Source organism: Pseudopipra pipra, chromosome 4, assembly GCF_036250125.1.
Source record: "Pseudopipra pipra isolate bDixPip1 chromosome 4, bDixPip1.hap1, whole genome shotgun sequence".
Taxonomy (NCBI): domain Eukaryota; kingdom Metazoa; phylum Chordata; class Aves; order Passeriformes; family Pipridae; genus Pseudopipra; species Pseudopipra pipra.
Window position 1 is genome coordinate 19,019,203 of NC_087552.1, and position 21,793 is coordinate 19,040,995.

The 21,793-nt window shown below is 39.7% G+C and overlaps 1 long non-coding RNA gene across 2 annotated transcripts in view; it reads left to right on the forward strand.

Annotated features, from left to right (window-relative positions):
* The window catches only part of LOC135413840 (uncharacterized), a 41,728-nt gene extending 29,979 nt beyond the window's left edge, over positions 1–11,749 (forward strand). For both annotated transcript variants that reach the window (XR_010430425.1, XR_010430426.1), the window contains exons 2-4: positions 216–412; positions 9,581–9,734; positions 10,333–11,749. This is a non-coding gene — a long non-coding RNA (uncharacterized LOC135413840). The remainder of the gene's footprint in view (positions 1–215; positions 413–9,580; positions 9,735–10,332) is intronic.
* The last annotated feature ends 10,044 nt before the right edge of the window (positions 11,750–21,793 follow it).

Sequence of the window (21,793 nt, forward strand, 5' to 3'; positions counted from 1 at the left end):
AATCCTGAGCCAAAATTGGATATTTATTATTTCTTTGCTTGTATTGACACACTACTGGGGAAAGCCCTTGCCTCTAGCTGCTCCAGGCAGACATTTAAACCAACAATTTTGCTGCTATCTTCATAATGAGAAAAAAAAAAGTAGCTAGAAAGATAAACAGGAGATGTCTAAACACATCCAACAACAGTCATCAATCTATCTTTCCTATTCTCTAGTAGCCTGAGGAAAGAGCAATGGCATTTTACATCATGTCCTGAAAGTCATCAGTCCATAACCACTAAGAAGTGATGCAAAATGCTAGTAATCCCTGCCCAGCAAGCAATCCGAGTCCATGCAGAAAGCTCCTGAAAAACATCATCTGTGTAAGGAAGAAATTCCTTCCTACATCTCGGTTATCAGGAGCAGGAAGCAGGTTGGTATCACTTCTCCAAGGTTTAACTTGTACTTATATCTTTTTTTTCTCATATGTCTGTATTTCTTGCAGAAAAAAGTATGAAAATCTGAATTCCCCGTATTGCAAAGTTTATTAATTCCATTCTTTTTTTTTTAAAGGTGGGAAATATTAAGGTGTAAGCTCAAAGGAAAAAGTAATTTTTCAGTGTAAATGCATGCTTTGAGTCAAAATCAGACTGCTAGACCCAACTTTCATCTGAACAAAATGGTTTTTTGTCAGCCTAACTGCTTCCTTAATGTATTTGATGCAAGGTTTTCTGTGCATTGACTTCAGCAAGACCAGGCTGTGTTTTTATAGTTTGCTTTTTTAATCTGTAGTGGGCAGATGGACATGTATCAATCCATTCTTCAGCTATTAAAGTCAACATTCTGAATAAGTTGATACAGTAACAGAAAAACAAAGGCCAGACCTTTAGTCTGCACCTGAGCTCCAATGCAGTCAGTAAAGCAATGCAGATTGCTGCTGGGTGGTGGGCTGATGCCTACCCTTTAAGCTGTGTAAAACCTAAAGTTTAAATGCAGGAGGGAAGGGCAAGGCTTCTTGGTCTTCTTGGCTTTTTGGCTTCTCTTGCTCAACTAGCATCTCTAGGACATCACTGGGGACTAGTCCTGCCAGATATCTGAACACTTGGAGAGTGGGCTGTTTACCATCTTCCCAATGCTGTCTGCAAAGCAGGGGAGGTGTCTGCCAAAAATGGGGAGAAACATGGGTTCCGTCTGAAGATGGCCAGCTGCTGGGACAATGCTCTTGCTCACTGTTTGTGCAACTTCTGCAAGTACTGCCCTCCTGTGTGTTTGAGCACAGGACTCCTCCTGTAGCCAGGAGGGCACCCATGCAAGCATTCTTCAGGACATCTGGGCAAGCCAGAGTGAAAGCATGGGGTCATGCCAAGAGGAGCACATTTGTTCAATACAGAAGGTCAGCAAGATGCCACGGAGTTGGGAAAAGCCACTGTTCAGCAGGGCATTACTGAAGACACAACATAACTGTTTCCCTCTTGCAGGCTTTCAGGCAAAATGCCCCCTAGGGTACCAACTTCTTGCTGAGATGGTCACAGAGGCTCATCAGAGTTATACAGCCTTTTTGATGCTAAACTAAACCAAACTAAACTTAACTTAACTTAGCTCAGCTAAACTTTCATTGCTTTTTCTGCTCATGATGTTTCCTAACGCTTTTATTGAAGGGAAGAGCAAATATGAAAACGTTCATGTACAGTAAACTATCTGACTGTGACTATTGCTATCATGATCCCACACGTAGGTCATCATTTTGTTTTGTTAGCACTTTTCTGGGAAATTGCTTTGATGAGTTTAACTGCTAAAGAAAAGCTGATGGGAGATCTTGTCCTGAGCATTGGTCTTTCCTGAACAGAGGAAAAGAGTTATATGGGAACATAGCAAGAAAACATGCTGGAAGCAAAGGACTGAGATTTGCTCCCTGTAGGATACTATATGATCTTTCCATCTGTAAACATTAAGCAGAATATGAGTGTTTTCCTTAGTGCCTTGCAAAATAAAAGAGGGATGTTTTCATCCATGTTACCAATAAGAATAAGGGAAGGGACGATTAGAGACACCAGTTTTTGAGAACGCCTACAACAAGCATGCTGGGAAGACAGAAGACCTGTCACAAAGTCTCATGTAAGAGAGACAAGCCATGCTTAATCAAAGCTGACACAAAATCAAGACTTTTCAAGGCCATACCTGCAGTAAAAGATAAGTATTCAGACACTGTCAGTCTCTGCAAACATCTCCTGGTGCCACCAGGTAAAAAAAAATCCCCATCAGTAATACATGATTTTTATTTCACTGTATATGTCACCGAAAAAAACCTTTCTCAAAACCCGGCTGCAGAAATTTCTGAGGTAGTGCTTTGATTCCACAATACCATCTCCAAGGAGAAACCACATGGAGGTGGGTAGCCAGGAAGAAACAAGGTTAAGAAGTAGAGTCACAGAAAAAGACTGGGATACCAAAGCACAATTTAGTAAGACAGACAAGGTCAAATTTCATCCTTTTTTCTAAAACAGATGTTCACCCCAATAGATTTCCACAGCACTGCAAAAAAAGTAACCAAGAAAATAGTTTGCCCACAGTCCTGAATTATTTTGAGGATGAAGGTAGGTCTTCAGAGAGGAAACAGGCAACTCATCTGGAGACTGAACACAGTAAACATAAGCAGTGGTAGGCTGTTTAGGGGACAGGTAAAAAGACCTCTAGAAATCTTTATTCTTTTTGGTCAAGTTGCTTCCAAAGACACATCCTGAGTGCTTTGGTACTCCCCTTTGCTATGTTAAAATCAACACATTGCCGAAATGCCAGTTTTGGCATAATAAAGTACACATATTGTTCAAAATGCTTATTTTTAAATACTCTATTCAATGTTCGTTTCACATGCCACATGCGGGGTAACAGGAGAGGGTCCCATTGTTTTTAAAAACAAATAAATAGACCAAAAGAATCCCTTTTGGCTATGAGCTATGAAAAGAACAGTTTGTGAGACAGCTATAAATGAAACTGAGTTTTAGCTCCAAGCTCCCAGACTCATTACTTAGTGCTTTCTCCAAACTTTTGTTTGGCCAGTGCTGCTTTAGCCAAACTGTCTGTTGGCCACCACATCTTTCATGACATGATGAGGTCAGTGTCTTCAGTGGTGACTTCACATGTCTGTAGGATTATCCAGTTTAAGTACATGACCACAATTGCCAGTTTTCAAACCTGCTGGATATCATATGCCTCAAGGGGGGCATGTGTGTTTGTACTTACCCTTTTTCCCTGGAAGTTTCAAGGAAATGCTTCCACCCTACTAAGGGGCACTGTGTATTACAAGTACAGTGGTTGCCTCCTAAAACAGTGTCCTGGCTCAATGTCAACCTTGATACCTTACCTGTTAACTGAAGATTTGGGTTGTTGATCCTTCCATCAGCTGCCCACTGCTTCTTCTGTCTTTACTACCTGGCAACCTTGTCCTGACAGTTTCACCTTGGATGGTCATGTATGCTGCTTTTCACAGCTGGCACACCTTGTCACAGTGCCCCACAGCAGTGATTGCTGTTGTCTTGTCTTTCCCTAATAATATTTCACCAGCCATTGCTATTTGGAGGCATTTCTCTGAGTTTTCATCTGCCTTTCCCAACAGTTCCTTTTGTAATATTAGAGCTTTCCTGCTCACAAACAATTCCCTCTCTCATTAGGGAATTGTTAAATTTTTGAAAGCTATGTGCAAAAGACAGACTTCTCAGCAATATAACAGAAGAAATTAGTTTCTGTTTCTTCTCTTGCTTGTTTACTGTCTTATTTTCCAGAGAAACTGTCTGCTGTCTTCTTCTGCCTTGGGTCTCAGTTACAGAATGGCCTGTTGGCAACATATTTTGGCAACTGCTAAAAAAAAAAAAAAAAGTTCAAACCTGTTTTGCATTTTGTCTCTGAAAAAAAAATAAAAAAGGAGTTCTTTTCCAGTCCTTACGTGCACTGTTAATTCTGCAGAATTGGACGGTACAGGGAAGGTGTCAGAGTCTGGTTGAACATTGGCCACATGTACCCGAGAGTGATAACACCTCAGTCACTATGCTTCTAAAAGTCTCTTTGTTTTTAATAGCTCTCTGACCAGATTCTCAAAGTGATCTTGTTTTTTGAAAACTAGAGTTGATAGGTTTTAATTCTGGAAGCAGCACACTTAAGTGCAAAAGCACCTGATCCTTTTTATACTCCTTCAGAAGCATTACTTCCTTTCTTTCAAAGTATTTGTTTCTCAAAAGGAAATTAAAGATTGTGTAATGTGTAATTTGTGTGATTCACAAACATTTGCATTTTCCAATTATTTCTACAAAAGCCTGAGATGCTGGATACATGGATGTGTTGAGGAACATTCGGTTAGCTTCTTTTCTAATATTCAGGTGTTAGGTCTCTCATATCATATGTTGCTTGTAAAAAGAGGCATTTTAGTGGCCTCAGACCATCCTTTGAGAAAACAAATCTCTTTCCAGTTTATGAGCTGGAACGGGAAAGTTGGTCATTTCTTTGCACACACAGCCCAATTGACCCGGGATTCTGCCATGTACAGTGTCTGCTTATGGCTTAATTTTAGAGCCAGCATTTCAGGAAGATTTAACATTCGGTTGTTGTTTTTTTTTTTAACATCAATAATTGGAAATAGTTATACTTCAAAAAGTTGTTTGTGCCATTTTACTCCCCCAGGCCAGATGTCTATCTGTCTTCATGTTCTGAAAACAATATATGATCAAAGCAATTTCAAAAATAATGCAGAAATTTATTACATACTTGCTTTTTAACAATGATTTCTAAATACAATTTAGAAATATAATATAGAATAAACATTTATAAATAGCAATGCCTCTGCTAATGGGAGCTATTGTTCCATTACTGCCTGCCCAAGAGGAGATCTATAGACTCATAAAAAAAGTCTAGTTGTGGGTTAGATGTTCTTTCTGCCTTACCCACCTTTTTCTACAGAAAAAGTTGTGCCCGCATGCTGCCACAACAATAGGTTGGGGAAATATTATTTCCATTCCTCTGGTAAGGAAAATTTTACAATATGAAGCATGTATTGGTGATTTCTGCCATACAGCAGTTCTTGGCATGGAAGTCTTCATTGCTAGATTATATCTTTTGCTAGTCTTTAACTTGATCTAACACTGTTCATACATGGCTTTCTAAGCTGTGATTGAGTTATTAAACAACTCTGAGCCCCACTTTTAGTTGTCTCTGTTCATAAACTTGCACCTATATCCCACGCTGCATGCAGTAGCATGAACTTGTCTGTAGACTCACAGCAAAATGTCGTAGGGTCTTCCCCGGAGCCTCGTAAGCTGCTTGTTGCCTTTGTTTTTGTAATGTGCCTTTCAAACAGGAGTGCAAGGTCTGTGATCCACAATCTAGCCCTCAGCTGGCTTCTAGACTTCCTCCCCACCCCCAACAGAGAGCTTGTTGAAGCCACAGGCTGTCAGACTCAATTATTTGCACGGCATCTTAATAGGACTTGCAGTTTTCCTAAAAAAAAAAAGAGCACACCACCAACAAAAAAATGCCACTAGGGTCAATTGTCCTTTCTTTACAATTGGTTTTATGGAATTCATCTCTCCCTGAGAGATTTGAGGCACTCCTGGAATTACTGCATAATCAACTCATGTCTTCTCTGGGGACTACACTACTATGAAATCAAATAATGTTGTAATCTCGATGTGAAAACCAACTTCAGTCAGCACCTTTGATCTCAAAGGTTTGAGAGTGTCACTGAAAGAATTACTTTGAGCCTGATAGTCTTCCAATCAAATTGCAGCAAATATTGACTATGATCTCTCCCAAACCTGCAAACCAAGCAAGAAGGAGCCTGGGCAGGTCTTAATGAGAGGCTGTCAAAAAAAGACTCTCATCACATGAGAGAGATATTTTAGGAACTATTGCTTTCCTCAAGGGTTTTCCATAGTTGTAGCACTGCAGTGTGGTTTAGTAAGTGAAGATCTAAAGGGATTACCATTTGTATTGCTGAATGTAACTATGGTCCAGATCCTTTTTGCCCTACAGCTGTCCTGTGGTCTTATTTAGAGAAGTTAAGTGGTAACTTTTCACTCAAGAGAAGATCGTGTGAAATGGGCTTTCATTAGAAAGGCCTCATTCTTGTTTCCCTATTTTTTGGTAACAAATTTTACAGCAAAACAAGATAGGGGGAAATGCACTTTTTTATTGCTTTGGTCATTCTTTTCTGTTTTCACTTTCATTTTTCATTGGTAACAAAGAAGGCTGTTTTCACTGGTATTTTTAAAGAAGAAAACAATTCCTATGAAAATAATTGGTGTTTTTCAAATGTCTACATATGAGAGTCCTATAAACTCTAATCCTGCAGCTGAGGCTATGAGCAAAGCTGTGTTGAAATCAATGGAGCATAGCACGATTGGCAGCAAGAATGATTATAAGATCAGCGGCCAATTAGGCAAAAAGACAGCTCAAGACTCTTATGATAGTGAGAACTAAAGCATTGTCTGCTTAGGTAAGAGAGATAAATCCCTGAGAAGAAATCCACATGGCTTTGTAGAAAGGCACCAAATACTGGTTCTAAAATATTGTAGCAGATCTGCTGGAAAAACAAAAATGTTTTTTTGACAACATTTTTCAGCAGTTTCTTAAATTAATATATCTAGAGAATAGAAAGACACCACAGCTTTTTGTATTCAAGTTAATATTGGGGTGAGAAAAATATTTGGTTTTCATCTCCACCAGTTTTACTGCATGCTGTAATTGCATCTTGGGCTGTACCAAGGGACACATTCAGCCTGCCTTGCCAACTCGCTTCCACTGAAGTTACGAGAAGCTTTATTTGATTATTATACTAGACATAGGAGAACATTTTCATACAATGCCTATGTTTCAGCCACTTCCTTTTAAGTATTCCTTTGCAAGTGGTTAATGATAATTATAATTTGATAATTTCTTTATGATTATATTTTCCTGTGAAAAGAAAGGCTAGGCAGTCACGCAACTCATCTATGCTCCCTTGCTCTCCAAAATTTCTGAACCTTTTTGACCCCTCTTAAGCATATCTCACACATGGCAGAATTCTCCAAGCTTTTAATTTTCTACAGTGTCTGTGGAAGGAGGCAATTGGTCTCACTGGGAATGGCTAAATGAAGGTGATTTGAGGATGAGCCGACACTTCATCAGTCATCAGGGCCACAGCACAGGAGAAAGCCATTAGAAACAACCTGGATGTAAGAAAAGACCCAGTTGCAGCTTTTTGATACTTTCTTGAGTACCAAACCAGACTGCTCTCAGATGCAGAAGCATTAGACCAGGCTTCAGCAACTTCCTGCCCACGGACATTACAGTAAATGCTTACAGCATGGAATCCACAGGAAACTGTTGCAGTGGGTTTTGGGGCTCTCTTGGGCTACAAGAGAAAGAGCAAATACTTTCCATCCACAGAAGAAAAGAAGAAAAAAAAAAGACATCAAGTTCTGAAGCTTAGAAAGTTATCAGTAATTCATTAAAGGAGCTCTAAGTGTTATTAGCTATGAAGAAGTCACGATCTACTCACAGAAAGTCTGCAAGTACAAAGAGATGAAATGCACCAGAGAGTTTATCTGTTGTATGGGAATCACTTTGTTCTAGTCATTATTTTTTCTATATAATTTCTTTCTCTATAATTCACTTTGCCTTTCATATTGTTTCTTTCTTTTTAAGATCATTTCATATTTGCCTTTTATTTTCTCATTTAATTATGTGCATAAAAATATAATACTGAAATGTTTAAGCAACTCATTAAGACCTGTTTCTAATCCTCTGTCTGGGACAAAAATTGCTGCTGGTGTTCAACAGCTCAGCGTACTGTAGCTTTATCAATCTTCTAAAAATCTTGTAAATCACTTCTGTGGGCTGTTTCCAGTTTCTTGTAAACCAAATGAATCACAAACTGGACCTCTCAAGAGACTGTCCAGGTACTTTAACTGTCTGTACAGCTTCTGTCTTCAACCACTCCAGTGGTACAAGCCTTTACTCCAGAATCACTGCTACACATACAGCCTGGAGTTTCACTAAATTATTGGAAGGTGAGAGTAAGCCTTTCAAAGACAGCATTTTCATGCCTATAAATTTTATTGGTGTCATCTTGCTCGCGAGATATATGCAGGTCTCCTACAATATCTGTGACATCCATATCCTGCCTTATAATCATACTGTGCCACAACCATCACAATGATTAAAGAGATTACTTTTTTTTCCTCGTATGGTGAGATTAAAGAAGTTCAGTTAAATGGGAGAAGAATGATGAAGAAGCACAGTTATATATCATGATCAGTTTCAGAAGGAGGCCTTTAGGGGAGCCCTCCCTGTGCCTCTGAGGTCTCAAGGAGCAGCATTTTCAAGTTTTAAGGGAGAGTGGGCACCCACCTCCCACCTTCCTTCTAGGAGAGCTTAGGACTGGGTCCTGCTTTTAAAGCAGATCTTGTCCTGAAAAAAAGCCTACAGCAAGACTGCAAACCCCACCAGACAGACCAGACACAGCCACAAGGTGACAAGGGATGAATTTGATGGTGGCACTGGGAGGGGCAGTGGGATGGGGAGTCCGGCCCAGTGGGAGGCCCAGTGGGAGGCTCCAGGATAATGTACTTTTCTCCATTCCCTTGCACCTATCAGCCACTTAGGCCCCTCCCACCTAAGTGATGCTGTAGCTTTGCTGCTGAGTCACAGCATTGTTTTTGCTATTCCTGTTTCTACCCACCCTCCTGTTCCTACATTGATTCTCCTCTTCAGTGTGCCCATTTGACTTTAAACAGTGTTTTTGATTGCATCATTTGATTATAACAAGTCTCCATTGTTGTTGTAGTGAAGACAATAATAGCCTCTGTGTATCTTCTACCTATAATTATTAAAACAGGATCTGGGACTGACTCTGACTCCATAAAGAGAGCAGGGTGGGTGTGAAGGGGCACAACTGCAGGGACAGAACTGGGTCTTCTGGAAGTCCCAGTTACCTCCAGTGAGCCCATGGTTCTGCTGTGTCCCTTCCTCTGAAATTGAGGCTTGACTACACAAGTGATTACTGTGAGTCTCCTGGTCTGCTGCCCCACTGAAACTGCTCATGAGGATAAGCTTTTGACTCAAAAATCACTCAGTTTAAGTTTTGTACATACCATAGCTTACAGATCCAAAATGGATCACTACAGTATTTGTGGTTTACTTGCAGAAGAAAATGGGGAGAGTATTTGTGATAGCACCTGTCTAACTTCAAGGTTACCAGAGCACCAAAGATATGTCTTGAAACTCAGAGAGGAAATTCTGAATCAGAGATGTCAACTTGTCCTTAATGTGTCCTGGTTTTCCCAGGCACAGTATGTCTCCCATTAATGTGTGGTTGATGGAACAGATGGGCTGCAATGCTTGAGCAGGGACATGGGTTACAGGGAGCCTACAAGATTTTGTCTTTCACTTAAAACTGTTAGCATTGTTTTAAAGGGCAGTGAGTCTTTGTAATAGTGCCATGTCCTAAACCACTGGGCAAAGGGCACCCACTACTATGCAGTCTTACCACTTTGGAAAACACTGTAGCTCTCATAAATAGAGACACAATGAACCATTATCTGTTTTTTGTTTTTTTTTTTTTTTTTTTCTAAAGGCTGCAGCAGATGAGGTTAGCTGAAATCACAAATCAGAGCGCCTACTTCTTGAGACTCCTGCCTCAGTTTTGTCTCCTGTGGACCTGGACTGGTAACAACTTCCTGCCTACCAGGGATGCTGCAAAGATTATTACACACTTACCAGATTATGAGGTAATTTTAAGCATTATTTTTATTCTAAGTATCACTTTTTAAACCATAATGCCCCTGGGAAGAATTTAAGTGGCTCCCTACCTACCATCTTATGCTTACATTAAGGTAGATCATCTTTACCATCTCATCCTTGTCCCTAATGTTACCAGGCAGATTACATCCGTGGTTTTCAAAAGCAACTTTCTGAGTCGTGTTGTCAACTACAGCAGAGGGAAGGAATTTAGAAGGGAAGAGGGAGACCCTTCTCCACTTCCCCCATCCATCCTTTTTTTCCCAGTTTCCCAGGTAGTTTTTCTGCCTAAACTCTATTACATCCCCCGCACATAAAGAGTAGGCTGTGTTTTGCATACTTCTGCTAATGAGGATAGCAGAAATACTTAAAGCTATCCCCAGAGCCGTGGAAACAGGATCTGAGCAGCAGCTGTTCTTGAAGGCTCAGCGCTCTCCCTTTCCTGCTAGTTAAAAACTCGAGAGCAGTTTCCTCTGCCCATGCGCCTGCTGGTAGCGGGCGAGTTTCTCTCTCATCACCAGAAATGTTTCAGCAAATTTCCCTTTGAATTTAAAAGAAGGTGGTTTAATGTGCTTTTAATCTTGACAGCGAGGCCAAGTTTGGACTCTGTGATGATTTTCAGACGCTCAAATGGATTGCCCAGTAGAGGGAGCAAAGGGAGCACTGTGGACACAGTACACTTTCAGAAGCTCGCAGAAAGTCTTCACCCGTGCAAGCCATCCTTAAGTGCTTCTCCCCAGTCCCGGGGGTGGGTCAGCGCGGGTTAGTGTGCCACTGAGCCAAGCAGAAACAACGACCAGGAGAAAAATGGCCTTTGGACAACCAGGTCTTGAGTGGATGCTGCCAGTGCAGCCAGACAGAGAGAGCATAAACTGCTGCTGTTCAGGGTTTAAAAATACTTTCTTAATACTTGTTTATTTAAATCCCATACAATAATTTATTTAAATAATACATAAAAATTTTGATCCATTATTTCAATGAATTATAATGTAATTAATATGTGTAAGATAATACCATGTCTTTATTAATATAATAATTAATATAAATAGAATTTAATAATAATAATTACCCTTTGACAAATTTGGGGTTGATTCTCATAGACAGCACACAGTTTTCCCTCAAGAGTGGGTAAGGCTTCATGAGCAGCTAGAGCACGCTTAATTCTGATACTAAAGACAATTTCCACCCTGTTGTATTTAGTTCTGCATATTGGCCTAGGGAGATGCTGTACCAAGGCCTCAGTGGGGTGGCAACTGAAAGCTTTTTTACTTGGAGGTTGGGCTTGCTCACTAGAGGTGGGATCGGCACAAACAGCCTGCACTGCTCACGCTACAATAGACAAGCAGAAAGTTGCAACAGAAATAAAAATCTCGGTGTTGGAAGACAACACGTCGATTTTCTGGTTACAATTAGTTGCACACCTGCCTTTCACCAGCTTAGTGATGACTGTCTAAATCCATGTAGTGTTTATTCTCTGATTAGTTTGTAAAATGTTAAAAAAGCCATTAGGTACATATTCAGAATATTACTTCATGTGTTTACTAAATGGGAAAACTAAAGATAAGACGAGATTTTCCTTTAAAGTAGTCTGACCAACACAAATACCCTCCTCTTACAGGAATGCCAAAATCATTAGCGCTGTTGTATTTAGGTAAATTAATGCTATTGTATTGTATTAGTGCTATTGTATTCAGGCTATTGTATTTGGTGATCTGACTTCATGATTTTCTTTGCTTTTATTGAAACTTCAGGCAACTGGCTAAACAAAGGCCATGCTTCTCCCTAAAAGTGTATGCCACAGTGAACTGAAAATTTATAGCATATCTTATTAAACATATCGATGAGCCAAATATTTTTTGCCTTTGTATCATTTTCATGGTTTTAATTTAAAGAAATAATTTTTACTGGAAAGAAAATTCAGGACAAAATTTTAGACTTTCATTTATTTGAAGTAGCAAGGAAGGAATGATTTTTAAAAGAAGTTTTTCAAGGAATCTCCTTTTCTCTGAGTGACAGAAAAAAAAGAAAATGTACAATTAAGAATCTCATCAATAACAAATATGGAACAAAAATTTAAAACTTACCATTAGGTTGAAGTATCTGTGGTTTAGTTTCCAGGGAACAGGCTCTGCTCTGCCTTGCTCCTCTCTAATTTCAGAGTGATTTGTTTGTTACTAATTTGTCTTATTTCAGCCTAAATACATATACAAGGTGCAAAGCGGTGGACCAGAATAATTAATGGAAGAGCATATAGGGAAGCTAGCCTGTGTTTCTATTTGTGTCCAACAACAATAGTCCAGGAGCATTTCATACCAGAGGCATGCTTCTAAGCGAGTTACACAGGCTGAATCAACTTTCGAAATCAATAGGAACAGAGCACAGAAAAAAAATCCATGCTATTTCAATTCCAACAATTACTGGAGAGTTAACCAGCCTCTCAAAAAAAACGTTATCAGGACTGACACATTTCCAAAGTGTATTCTGATTTTAGCTGAGCCTTATCTTCTGACAGAGAAATGTTTTGTTGGATATATTCCAGCTTCTTCTTCACGTTATTAGTTTTTTTAATTCTTGCCTTTTCTTTTTAATACAACAATTTTTTTTTTGCGCACTGTGGTAATTGGAACAGAAGTAAGAGTGTCTTATTCTTCTGGCAGTCATATTCCCTTCAGTGGCTTTCTTTTAAGTAACAAGCCATCGCAGCAGTGAGAACTAAAAGGCTACACAGAGGCACATCAGGTGGCTCTGATGATTGAGTGGCGGTTAACAACGGGTAGCTTATTGTGACGGCTCGACTGCCACCATTACACCGAGACTGAAAGCGAATACACGCGTGCATTTAGAATTCCTTAAAGGTGTATTTTATTTGATCCGTAAGGGATCACTTCAGCTCTTACAAAAGTATCTGGCAGAAAATACCTTTGTTCCCATGAATGGGAGAGGGTTTGCTTTTTGGTTTTCCGTCTCTCCTGGTGCTTTTATTTGCAGCCATTTCAAGTCGGAGTTGTTGCAAGTCTGGTATTGAGTGAGACACTAGCGTGAACACCCTTGGCTTCTTCAGTGATGGTGTTTTACATGTTTAAAAGCTCCATGGATCTACCACGTAGAAAATGAACAGTTATTAATAACAGTCTGAGATATAAACAAAAAAAAAAAACCAAAAAATTATGCTAGCATTCAGAGCACCAGCCATTAGCTCAGCCCAGAGTCTGAAGATGTGTGATGATCTTTCAGAAACTTTTCTTTCTTTGTGACATATGCGCAGGGTATTATGCAGGGCATGTCATGTTACATGCACAGTGGAGGCCCCTATCCTTACCATTCACAGGAGCTGGCTATTTTTCTTGTGCTGCACGTGTTTTGCTGCCATGGAATCTAAGTTGTGTCTGGTGCCCCAGATGCAGCAGATGAAAGCCATGGAGTTTTGCTCCACGCAAAACACAAGCTAGACAGCTAATCAAGCATCACCAGGCTCCCCGCTCACTTCAGGAGATGTTTGGCCTTTAGCAGAAATCAGCACTGTTGCACGGAGTGTAATGGCAGATATTTGCTATCTGTACAATTAGAAAACCCTTGGGACCATGAAAATAGCTTTGTGAAAATGCAATTGCAAGCCTTGTTCTTTGCCATGCAACTGCTGGGTGCTTCCTACTGTACTATAACACACAGTACAAATGTGCATGCTGAAATGAACTGAAGGTCACAAATGACGTGGAGTTCCTTAGTGATGAGAACTGGCTCATGGAACCTGCACACTAAGCACTGGAAACAGCTTGAATCTTCAAAGTCCAAAACAAACAAATAAACAAACAACAAGAACCAAACAACAACAAAAACATAAAAGAAGCCACTGAGGGTAGGAAAAAAATTGCGTGGTTTAATCTTAGGCTGACACTGAGGTGTTTGCACACAAATTCTTTGCATAAGGCCAGAAAAAAAGTAAGGAAATTACAGGGAGCAGGGAGAAAGCAATGCAGCCAAGGGGAAAAGATGTAGAAACTCAGTTTCCTTATATATTCCTTTTGGAATCATGGGAGCAAGCTGTCTCATACACATGTGTATGCATACATACTCTTTGCAGTGGCAGAAGTAGAGGAGCGCCCGGGAAGCAAGCACTGCCATGGCTCCTGTGCATACTCATCTCTCCCAGGGAAAACCCCTTGGTCCTGGTGCCCCATGAGAGAAACAGCCCCTGAGGCACTGCTGGGACCAAAGCTCATGGCTCCTCTCTCTGTGAGCTGATACATTTCTTTCTTGTTAAGCACAAAAAGGTTCAAAGCCATGGTTTCAAGCTTGACCGTGACCCCCTATGAAAACAGGTCAGGCAACTAATTCACCATGAAAAACACTCTTTTTTTCCCCCTCTCTTATCTCATTCTAAATCTATTTTAACTTTATGGGGAGATTAGATACCAACACGCATGTGTGTGATGCCTTGTGTCATGGACTCAATGAATCCCTCATTTTACCCCTTTCCATTTCATCCAAGCTCCATAAAATGCCCAGGAAGCATTACTTTAACAGTGTGATGACAGTTTAATCAGATCAAGACTGCAGCAGAAGGGGGAGTATTGGAATTGGAGGCAGTTGTGGGTTAGAGTCAGGATGTTTGCAGCTCAGCCTTCTTCCAGTCTGCCTAAGTAAGGGCAGCTTGGGGGCAGCTGCTGATACTTGCATCTGGTTTTCCCCACAGGTATGATGTCCCATTCAAGGTCTAGTGGCTGATCTATATGATAGGGTTACAGTAACTGTAATTTCTTTCTTTGATTTCCATTTCTGAAGCTTATGATACTAAGGTTTGTGCTCAGCATTATCTGAGTGAGCAGCGAAGAATAATAATGCAGGTAACACCACAACCATAATCCTAGTCTCAGTAAAATCCACAGCAAAACTCTCACTGACTCAAAGAAAGGCAAGCTTCCACTGTCAGGTTCCCAGGGAAAAAAATAGGAAGCCTTAAACAGAGAAGGCTCTAAAAGATTTATTTTGGTATGAACAAAGTGCCTTTCCCCATAAAGTCCATGGCTATTAAACTTGGACTTGCATCCTTTCTTGTGAGAGATACGCTGTAGCTGTTTTACAGCTCTATAGAGTATAATGGACAGAAATTAAACTGGTAGCTATAAGTAATATCAGGGAGTAAAGTTTAGGCTCTTTGACTCCCACATTTCCACACATCTCAGATTTTAATACTTGTTTTCCAGCACTGTTTTATGTATGAAAGTGCACTGGTTCCCAGTGTGCACAATCAGAATTCCCAGGTGGGCGACATTTTATAGACCTTTTCACAATGTCTTATTAACAAAGGCTAGTTTTCAGCTGGAGATCTATTTTAATAAAACGTGCACATGATTATTCTACGCTTTATTTACTATTTGCTATTATTTGGTTAATGTATTTGTTTTGCAGTATTCTCCATTCTTTTGTATTTTTTTCCTACCATTCTGATAGATGCATATATCAAGTTTTTTTGGAATCTGAAGAAAAATCACTGAGATAATAACACCTTTTTGTCTCATGTCACCATCTGCTGCATCATCTCTGCAACACAAATCATTATTATTGCTATGTACTATCTTCTAGAACAGATCTTGGATAAAATCTTGCTCTACTCTTGCATTACCGAGGAAATATGATACAGAAAAACTCTTTCTTCAGTATTTCTGGTCTTCTACATTTAGGTTCCCTTTTATCTTAGTGTTGGCATGCCTGACCTTTGATGCAAATATTCTCAGTGCACCAGCATCAGACAGAGAAGTGCTATGCATCCTATATTCCACATGGAGAGCTAAGACTTGCCTAAGGTCACACTGGACTGCTTGTGGAAGATTAAGGACATAACTCCAAGTCTTTCACACACCAGCAAACTACCTCCAGCACCAGACCCATCAGACACTGCCATCCAGGCCCTGCCTGACTCTTACGCAGCCTCTTTCCAGGAGATCTCCTGTAAAAAGCACAACTTGATGCCTGGGGTCCAGCTACCCCCACCCTCCAAAAAAAATTATGTTAGTTATTTTAAAAATCAGGTAGCATAAGAAATTGAGGTAATTTGTGATGCAAGTCAGAGGTTTTTTTTACTGGGATCTGCTGGATTTTCATGTATTTATTGGGTTTACGTGACAAGATTTTGGTAGCAGGGGAGCTACAGGAGTGATTCCTGTAAGAAGACATCAGAAACAGTCCCCAGAGCCAGTTCCAGTGACCTCAAAAAAGGACCCAATTCTGGCCAAAGCTGAGCCCACCAGTGTGCTTGGGGAAATCAGTTTTGCCAGGTCAAACCTGTTGTGCCCATGACAGTAATTGCCAAGTGGTCCCCCTGTTCTTAACTCAACCCACAAGCTTTTTGTCATATTTTCCAGAAGCCAGCAAAGCTCAACCCATCACTATATAATTATCATTGTAACGTGCTTTGGTGAGACCATTGTCATTACTCCGTAGAGGTGCTATTGGTATCTAAGCCAACACATCATCTTCTCTTTGCAAAGATAAAGAAGTTAATTGAATTAACTCTTGTATGCCACATTAATACTGCTAGAACTGAAGGGAAGATATGGCTTGTTGAGCTTGTGTGATTGCTGGTTTTTGTCTTAAAGTGGAGCTCTTGTTTTTATGATATTTCCTAGCAAAAAAAACAAGTGTCATTTTATCTTTAGCAGCACCTACTTTTCAAAAATCCAATAAACATGGCATAAAGTAGAGAATTAAAGTGTGTTACATATATGAGTGCTCTGAAGACACTGAACATCAAGTAGTTTGCCTTTGTCACCTCTCTGTCACTGCAAGTCACCCAAATAAGGTTTACTGTAACTGAGCTAATGATAAATCTGCAACTCTGTAAGAACAGCTTTCTATCTTTAGGCTTCAGCTATGCTTTTCTTTTGTGTGTATAGCCTATTTATGGAATGCTGCTGTTGAAGTTGAATGCAAACCAGAAAAGCGCTCCTGCCTAAATTGTCTATAAATACCTTGTGGAGGAGCTTGAGGGGTTTTACTGTCCGTGTTTTTGTGAAGCCCTCAGTGTGCTGCTCTGCTCAAGTATTTGTTTATTCCTCATTCAACATCCATTGTCTGTCTTCAAAAAGTGACCTCTTGAAATGTATACCCCACCTCTGTATGAGACTGCTATTTTTATATAACCCTGAGAACATTGTTGCTGTATGGCCTTCATGAGGGAAGAAAATGCAGAAACATGTGCATGAAAATTACCTTCTTGGATATAGCAAGGCACAGATAAGCATACAGATTTTTTTAGGAAACTAACAAAGGAAAGGATTTTAGCTGAAATAATGCTGTAATCTATTAGACTAGATCAGACTACTGTTTACTTGTCCCATATTCCCATCTCGAACAGTGGTCAGAATGGGATGCAAAGGAGGATAATAGAAGAAAATTCAGAGCAAAAGTGTTAAAGGGTAATCTGTACCTAGGAAAATTTTGCTCATTAATTAGGCACAGAAAGGTTTCAAGTATTTTTCAAATCCTGAGCTTTGAGTTTGTCTTAGGGTTTTGTTTTGTTGGGGTTTTTTTTGTTTGTTTGACATCCTACATAACAATCTCAGCCTCTTCTTGCTGGGATATCACGTGTCAACAAGTTGTATAGGCTGATCACTCAACAAACACATGGTTTCTTTGAAGAGTTTTGATTTACCTGTTTTTCTGACTCTCTGAATCATTTTGGAGTTTAAGCTGGAAGCAGCAGAGAGTGTAGCCCTCTAGAAATTTAGGCACTTTGACTTCCTAGTGCATCCTTCCATATGGCTTGAAGCAGAGAGGGACAAGGATAGTAACAAGACACCCGGCACAGTTCAATCCAAGTTGCATAGGGCATTCCAATTGCTCTTTTCTCCTTCTTGTGATGAGGTTTTATGATGTTAGTGAACACTCCTGTATCTTGTGATGGGGTTGTGGTCGGTTTTTGGGTCACTGCGCTCAACAGCCTCCAGCAACACTAAGGGTGTCACATCCCTTACAGCTCCCTCTAGAACACTCAGGACTGGAAGGGCTGTCCAGAGCAGTCATCACAGTTTAGCAGACAAATTACAGAGCATATCATCCCAGTCATGGGACAAATACACAGATACTGGCTTTAGAAAAGCACACGTGGAGAAGTAAAATTGTGTTTACACCCATGCAAATGTATGTGCTTTTCCAAAAAGTTCTGAAATAGTAAAAAGCAAACTCTAAATAGGCCAAGAGCAAAGCAAATTTGCTTTTAAATTTAAAAAAAAAAACATTCAAGAGATGAAAACTGCAGCCTACACTGAGCCTCATTTGACACTGGAAATATGAACATTGGCCACAGTTTTGACAGCAGTAGTGCAGCATAGTTAAATTTTCTTCAGTAACCAAACAGAAAATTTCTAAACTTCAGTAGAAAATTGCAAGTTAAATATATTAAATTTAACTTTAAGTTATCAACTAGCAGCCTTATTCACACATGATTCATTGTTTTTATCTATTGTAAGTCAGTCAGTTGAAAACCATAGAGTTAATACATCTCCTTTCTGCAGGAATTTATGGCATTTTGACATTGGGGGAGGGATTACACCTAAAAATAAGAAATACTTTGCAAAATAAAATTGAGAGGCACCTGACTGTATAATAATTTGAGATTTTGCTTTGGTGATGTGTATCAATTATTAAATTTACATTTGCTTACTGTTTCATGATGTAAAATAACTTTCAAGAAAGGTTTCATTTCAGTGAAGTCGAAGCAAAATAGGAATTTGTCAAACAAGAACAGTACTTGGATTTATGCAGCTTAAAGTAAAGCCTGAACAATCAGAAATCAGACCCTAAAATGAAATGCTGGCTTTATAAAAAACAAATGGGGAATATGTTATCCAGAAAACAATTCACCCAGTTTTACAAGGACAAAAATGTTCACTAATAAAATTGTTCAAGAAGCTAAAAAGGCTGACATCACCATCTCTTGGGTAATATTACACTACAGGTTTGTCTGGTTTGTTTTTTTTCTTCTCATCCTGTATAGCTCAAGTCCTTGGAGTACTAAACGCTTTGTGAATTCTGTTGTTGATGTGGCACTCAAGACTTTGAGGCTTAAGAGGAGGGAGTGTCAGAGTTGGGAAAGGGTGAGGGTGTGTGGGGGGGGGTGAGGGGGGGAGGTGAGGAAGGATGTTTGTTACCCCCTCCAGGATGCCCAGAACAAAGAACAACACAAAGGCCTGGGGAAAGATGACAGTAAAAGTCAGGTTTTACAGAGTATAACCCATTGCATTGGGTTTCATGGGATGCTCGTGAAGTCAGGCCAGTTTTTTCCTGCTCATGCCTCATCACCAGAAATAGTGGGTTCACGAGACAAATATTGCCTTCCTTACAATAGCAGTGTTAAGCAGGTATAAATGAGAGCATAAATAGGCCCACTGATAAATTCTCAGTGCAAATCAAAAGCCTAGTAGACCTTTGCACAGCATTTAAGCAAAAGACGGTGTTCTGTTTGGCCGTGGAAGTTGACTGAAGCTTTATTAATCCTCTCACCAGAAGTGCCAATTTCTGGTAATGAAATAAACTATTGTATTTTTTCTTGTTTATATCCAGAACCCATTGTGTTTGAATTTCAGAGTAGGCTCCAGGACCAGAGACCAAAGAAAGCAGCAGTAATAAATAGACAAGAAAAGGTGGGATAAAATTGAGGTACTCAAAATAGCATTACCCCCAGATGATGTCAGAGCCTTAACTCTTTAGCTTCTTTCTGTTGTGATATCAATTAGCAGCAGAAGTAAGTCTGTTGTTAGATACGAGGAGCATGGCTAGTGCTCTTGGGCCCTAGTACAGATCAGGTATTGAAATGCTTGGACAGACTCAGGCTGCTGGCTCAAGACCAAGGAAATAAAATTCCTGTCTTAAAATGCATCTGTCAAGCATTTTGTTGAAACAAACTTGTTTGTTTGTTTGTCTGAATTGCTTTTGTGTCTAAACAGGAGGGAGGACATAACCTTTCAGCAAAAGTGTGGAGAAATGTACCAGGAACATTTCTTTGTGTTTTCAGGGCAGATAGAAAACAAAAGTCAGATGTGACCCCTTGCCCCATGTGCCTGTGCATTCTTCTTCCCCATGTCTCTTCCCCTTGGACCACGTTCACTTGTCAAAGAGTTAGGGATGGTTCATTCAGCTGCTAACAGTCTGTGCTGAAGTTAAGCTGGCCACGGTGTGCAGATGTTAATTCAATGGCTTGGTGTGTGCAATTCAATATATAATTTAATGTGCATAATCTGAGCAGTACGATTGATTTAACATCAGTGTGGGAACTTTAGCTTTCAGTTTTCATGAGTTATGTGTGTTTGAATTCTGAACTTTAATGCTGTACTAATGTAGACATTTGCATTTAATGACACAGCTAAGCTGAACAGGCATGCCACCCTTCTAAACTCTTGAAAGTTGCTCTGTGAAAACCTCTTGCTGAAAACATGAACAGCTGGTAGATTTCCTGACCGAAATGCTGTAGGCTTGATCATGAAAAGAGAAGAAACACAGCATCAAGATCTCATGAATCTTTTTATGATTATTATCTTAATATATTATGCTCCTTATATCTACTTAAATAAAGCAAAATCATTTAATATTCATACTGAAACACAACTATAGAAGGATGCATGACAGTACCACCAAAGACATGACAGGAACATAATATTTATCCCAGATTCTTTAAATGTTTGTAATTTTTAAAATAAATCAACCAAATTATGTAGACAGATCTGAAGGAAGATGTCAGAAATAATCAAAACGTTTTTGTTCTGACATTGGTGTACAGTTGAAGTTATGTCTGACTTTGAGAGGCAGACCCTAATGCCCTTCCTGCTGCTGAGGTGTCCCTTACTCCATCAGCAGGACCAATGATTTCATCAGAGCTGCTGCAAAGTGTGAAGTTTTGTTGCTTGAGGTTTTGCTGCGTTCAAGGAGAGGGTTTGCTAAGCGAAGAGGATCACACCATGTCATTCAGGCCTTGTAATGCCACCATGTTTACTCCTCCAAGTAAGCACAGGGGAATGCTCATGCCATCAATATAGAAACTGGTCTCCTGGGGTGGGAAGAGGTCCACCTCCAGGGATGGATGTAGAGACCACCATTAACTAGGAGTTACTCGTAACTGCATGCTTGAGATCGCTCTTCGGAGATAGGTCTCTCTCTCAAATACCTGCGGAAGAAATCAAGGAAGCCTAGTCTACAGCAAGGCACAGTAGTTACCTTCCTGGTGCTGCTTGACATGAACACTGTGTTCATGGACTAAGGACCACCTTTGCCAAGGTACTTTGGTAACCAGTTCCCAGTGACTTCAGCAGGAACGTCCAAGTTGGTTGAGATGTGGGAATAAGTTCCTGTAACCATCACTATGGGCATATAGACTGACCCATACTGAGGCAATGAAACAATGGAATAGTTTATAGCATGTTTTAAATCTGGCATTCATAAATTTCAAGACGTTTAAAAATATTTCCTGACTGAAACACTGAAAGAAAAAATGGTCATTTTAATAACATATGAGCATGTTTTGCTAACTTGTTGTAATTATTTCTGAAAAAAAAATTAGATCGGCACAGTGATAGGAATTCTGCTTCTTAATTTTTTGATCTAAATGTTTCTGGCTTTATCTTGAACTGCTCTAGTCTTGTCTTTAGAAAGTCAATATCAACAATTTCTTCTTTTTAGAAAAAAGAATTAGTAGAATTTCCCACCTTTAAAACTGATTTGGTTTTTTTAAAATTACTTGGCATTTAGTTAAAAGGTAAAAACTCTTTTCTGCATGAAAGTAGCTTGCAAAGTTCAAAAAATACATTGACTCTTGTTCTCTGTTTTTGACAAGATTTTATAGTAAGTTACCTTATTTCATGCAAAGATTAGTTGATTTTTAGCCTCATAACCACCATCTAAGTCTTTCACAAGAGAGACAGACATATAAAGGTGTAATATGGAAAAATAAAAATGCAGCTCTCAAAGGAATATCTTGAGGACAGCTTGAGGGTTAAATACGGGCATTAAAAAGAATCCAATTAAATTGAAAACAAGGATGTACTAAATTGCCCAACTG